Below are 4,864 nucleotides of genomic sequence, written 5' to 3' on the forward strand. Positions count from 1 at the left end.
AGCCTTGCCTCCCCACACCCGCCCGGGGCTCCGGCCACGCCCAGCTCCAGCCAGCAGTGGGCGCGTCACTGTTTCCTAGGAAGCGGGCACACACCTCCCGGTACCCTGAGCAACAGCCAGGCGGTGGGTGCGTATCCCGTTGGTCTTCTCTCTCCGTGAGGTTTATTCTAAGGAGCTGGTTCATGCAGCTGGAGGAGGGGGCGCATCTGCCTGGGCAGGGCGGCGGGCAGGGACGCATTCTGCCTCCCTGTGTTGCCACCTGGAGGTTGAAACCTTTCTTTTCTGGGAAACCTCAGTCTTGGCACGTCAGGCCTTCGACTGACTGGGTGAGGCCCACCCCTTGGAGGGTGGGTGGTCTGCTTTCTTCCAAGTCCTCCCCGATTTAACCGTTAATCTCATCGGAAAGCACCTTCGGGGCAACATCTGGACTGGTGCTTGACCAAGGCTGGGCCGCGGGGACAGAGTGAGCCATCACACTGGGGAGATGAGAGCCTCTGGACATTGCCTGCTGTCTTCCCCTGAGCCCTGGAGAGCTGCCGTCAGAGCACCAGGACGTTCACATCCTGCCACGTCGTCTGTGACGACGGGCGTCGCGGGGGCCTGGTGGTTGCTAGAACCTCTCACTGTAACTGCTCCCGTGGTTTCAAAAATGGGGAGCGTTCGGAAGACACGGAGCAGATCTTTGTGGTCACCCCCCTCCCCGCCCCCCCACCCTGGACAGATGCGCAAGGTCAAGTTCATCCACGGCAGACACTCCGGGGGAAGCTGATGCCACGATAGGCACCCCTGGCTGCTTTTCCAAGAGTGCTTTTAGGAACTTTTATCTCTTTCCTGGTGAACTCAGTAACCGCCTGAATTCAGCTGCGTAATTAAAGAAAAAGTCACCTTCTGCCGGGTGGGGTGTGAGGCTGGAGGGCTTCGTGCTGGGAAATGCTCCTTTCCTCCAGGAAGGGAGTGGAAGGAGTGTGCAGAGACGGCCACCAGGTGGCACTGTTGCCCAACAAACCGCGAGGCAGGCGCTACCCTTGGCCTTCCCGGGAGCAAAGCTTTGCTTGGTCCTGCGTGCCTTTAGCCCAGGGCTCCAGGGGAGGTTGCAGCTCTTCCCGCGGGCTCATCCCTGGTGTTCCATGTGCAGGACGGGCAGCCCCATGTCGGGACCCACCAGCCCAGCCTCCCTGCCCGGCGTCCGGTGCAGGGCCCCCTGCCCTCCTGGCGCGTTCTCGTCCTCCCCAGACTCCCGCGCTGTGAGCCCCAGCAGGGCTCGTGGGCCCTGTTCCCAACCCCAGCCTCCCCCGAGGTCTGGTGGGGCCTGGGGCTCAGGGACGGGCAGTGGGCAGGAGGGACGCCCCCTCCAGCCGGCCCCTGCTGGCTGAAAGCCCCTCTCTCTGCCTCTTTCTCCTTCGTGGTTGGAAGTCAGAGACTCCCCAGGGCCAGGACACCTGGGGAAGGAGCCTGGAGGGGTCCCGGAGCCTCTGCTGGGAGGAGCTCCATGACTGACCCCCATCTGTGCCCCAGACAAGCCGCCTGTGGCAGGTGCTGTGTGTCCCCACCTAAGCATCTCTCCAGCATGGGGGCTGCAGGGTCTGGGGCTAAGCACTTCCAGGGCTGGGCCGAGCTGGTGAAGGACAGATGAAGGGCGGGGAGGCAGCCCGGGGACACTCCCGAGGGGCTCCCGCAGCCTCGTGGACAGGGTTTGCTCCCCCACCCCGCCGTGTGCTTCCTGCCAACGTCTCGTGGGTCCCTGCCTCAGAGTCTGACTCGCAGGAAGCAGAGTCCTGGGGAGCCCGCGGGGCCAGCTCGGGGCTGACACGGCCCCAGGCCCTGGGTCCCCCCCAGCTGGAGCAGGCTCCTGTGGGAGGGTGTCACATGACCAAAGGTTTATTTTCCTGTCAAAATACAAGAGAAAGAAAGGATTTTTCTAAATCAAAAAGAGAAGAGTTCCTTGCTCCCCTGGGCTTCTGGAGCCCCCGTGTGAGACCTCGATCAGCAGCACCCAGGACCACGTGAGCCCCAGGGCAGAGCTGCTGGACCCCGGGCTGGGCCGCGGGCCCCCCCACCCACCTCGGTCTCCCTCAGGGCTGAGCCCCTCTGGTGTCCTGGTAGATGAGGACCAGGGAATGCTGCCGGGGTCTCCCCCCGACAGTCAAGCAGGCCTCCGAGTCACGGTGAGCCCTTCTTGATGGCGGTGGGTGTCAGGGACAGCCACCTCCCTGCACTGTGGGGAAGCCTGAGCAGGCCTGGGGCTGGGGGCGGCCCTCTTGGGATTCACTGAATTCCCCTCCCACTGCCTGGAGGGCAAGCGTCGCAGGAGGCCCAGTCAGCGGGCGATCCTGTGTGCGGGCCGCTCCTGTGTGTGGGCCGCTTGGGGCCGGCAGGGTCCCAGACCCCGCAGAGCCAGGGCGCCAGCGCCGGCGGTGTCCGCGGAAAGACTGGGGTCGGTCTGTATGGCTGGAGAAGGACACTGGCCAGTTCTCAACTCCGTGAGGAAGCCAGAGGCCGCAGGGACCCGGTCAGGAAGGGAGGTGGCCCCGGAAGTGGCTTGTCGGCATCTGGATCCCCCCGAGCTTGTTGTCCTGCTCTGAATCCTAGTGGGACCCTGCGCCGTCAGGACTGGAGGGCCCCGTGTGTCTGCAGGGCGACCTCAGGGCCTTCCGGTCCCCAGGGGTGGGCCAGGCCCTGCGAGGTGGTGACCTCTGAGCCCAGCGGGGACACAGAGCCCCGGGGACCCATCTGTGCCCCCGTCACCGGGGTCCAGGGACCATGGGGTCACTGCAGGATACAGCCAGAACCGGGCCTGTCCTGCACCGGATTTGGGTTGAAATCCTGTTGTTCACCTATTTCCCACATTTCCCAGCTCTGACTGGCGTGTGACCACAACCTTCCGTTTTCCCAAAATCCAATGTCAGCACATCCTGAGGGTCTGGAGCCCAGCCGTGCTGGGAGAAGTCCACGGCCACGGGGGACAGCGCCTCCTTCAAGGGGATGTGGGCTGGTCCTCACGCAGGAAGCGGGCCTCTGGGGTCAAGATGCTGAGCAGGGCTGGGGCTGATGGAGGGAACGGCCGTCTTCATCCACCCAGAAACAGGAAGGCTGGGGCTCCTCGCTCTGGAGAGGGAAACAGCTGTGTTCCCCACACTGTGCCCACCAGGGTCCCCCCAACAAAGGAACACGAGAGATGGCTGCTTGTTGGAAAACTTGATGAAAGAACGCCCACAAAGCATTTGATAAAACCATTCCCTGCAAAACCCAGGGTGAAACAAGGGTGGAAAGAAGCTGCTTACCTGGGGGAAACATCGTTCTCCAAAAGCCAGTGGGGAGCAGGACTTGAAAATATGGACCATGTAGTGCTGTGGATGGACCTGAGTCTGTCGTACAGAGTGAAGTAAGTCAGAAAAATAAAACAAAACACCGTGTGTTAACGCATACGTGTGGAATCTGGGAAACGGTACTGATGGACCTACCTGCTGGGCAGGAACAGAGACGCAGACGTAGGGAGTGGATGTGTGCACCCTGGGGGGGGGGAGGGCTGAGAAAGTACCACTGCCATACATCCCCCACCGCCTGTGAGACAGACAGCTGCTGGGCACCCACTCTACAGCCCAGGAGCTCAGCTTGCGCCCTGTGGTGACCTAGAGGCCGGGGCTGGGAGGGAGGCTATATGTAAGTATGTAGCTGACCCACTTGGTTGTACAGCAGACACCGGGAAGGCATGATAAAGCCATTATACACCAATAAAAAACAGAGAAATGTGGACTGTGGTTCCCAAACCACTGCCACTGAAAGGAAGCCTCAGAGACTACCCACGTCACCTCCGTTACTTGGGTATTGCTGATGGGGTGGTGCTGGGCGATGGGGAGGAAGATAGGAAAAGCCTCAGGAGAGAAACGCAGTCAGAGGGCCGGGTGGGAGGCAGGTGCCCGCAGACCCGCGTCTGCTGCTGATGATCGCGGGCAGGCGGGGGAGAGAGGTTGAGCGCGCGCCCCGTTCCCGGGGGTGCCCAGGTCTGAGGGGTCTCTCGTGGTGTGGGGCTTTCCGTGGGGGACAGGGAGAGGCCTGGGCAGAGCTGGTTCGGTTCCCGGCCGTGATGACCCCCTCGGCCTCCTCCCCGACCTGGGGTGATGGGTCGGTCTCGTCTGTCAGTTTCCATCGCGTTGGTACCACCGTTCCTGGTCCTGTCATGTGCGTGCTGGCCGTTGGCTTCCTTTGCTGTGTGAGTTTCTCATTGCTTTTCCATATTTCTGCTAGTCTTTTTGTTCTCATCTGTTTCATTTGAATTGCAAATATCTTCTGGCTCCTGCAGCCCCCTCTGGACCTTAGTCTTAGTGGAAACATGTCAGCACAGAGATTGATAAACAAGGATGTCCACTGTGGCGCTCTGTGCCATGGAAACTGGAAAACAGGACGCAGCAAACAATCTGGAAATAATATGATTTTCCACCAGCAAAGTGACTGTTTCATACGTGGTGACACAACTCAACTAGGGGATATTACGCAACTGCTGAAACGAAGGGGCTCCATCTGCAGATGTGACCTTAAGATGTTCCTGTTTTAGAGGAAAAAAAAGAGCTCCCCATGTCCCCATTAGCACAGAACTCAACAATTTTCCCTAAAATACACTCATGTTGATAACGCCAGATTGGAATTAGAGGGAGTTGGGGCTGTAGTTTTAACTTTTACTTTATTTGTTCCTGTGTTGTTTGCCTAGTAACAAAGATCAGATTTTTTCTTTTTTTATCTTTAAAGGAACGGGCAAATTAAAGAAAACTTGTCAGGATGCCGAATGACATGCATGTTGTCATCCTTTTGTTTACATAAAAACAACTATTAAGGGAACTAGAGGCAGCGGTTTTGACTTAATAATTTT

General features: G+C 59.4%; 1 long non-coding RNA gene across 1 annotated transcript; it reads right to left on the minus strand.

Moving 5' to 3' along the window:
* Positions 1 to 1,862: 1,862 nt before the first annotated feature.
* On the minus strand, positions 1,863 to 4,397 carry LOC145523264 (uncharacterized). The gene is made up of 3 exons (XR_014066457.1): positions 3,462 to 4,397; positions 3,282 to 3,365; positions 1,863 to 3,105 (listed from the first exon to the last, which is right to left on the minus strand). It is a non-coding gene; the product is annotated as an uncharacterized LOC145523264 (long non-coding RNA).
* Positions 4,398 to 4,864: the final 467 nt, after the last annotated feature.

This window comes from Giraffa tippelskirchi, chromosome 10, assembly GCF_054371585.1.
Source record: "Giraffa tippelskirchi isolate mGirTip1 chromosome 10, T2T-mGirTip1v1.2.pri, whole genome shotgun sequence".
NCBI classification, from domain to species: Eukaryota; Metazoa; Chordata; class Mammalia; order Artiodactyla; family Giraffidae; genus Giraffa; species Giraffa tippelskirchi.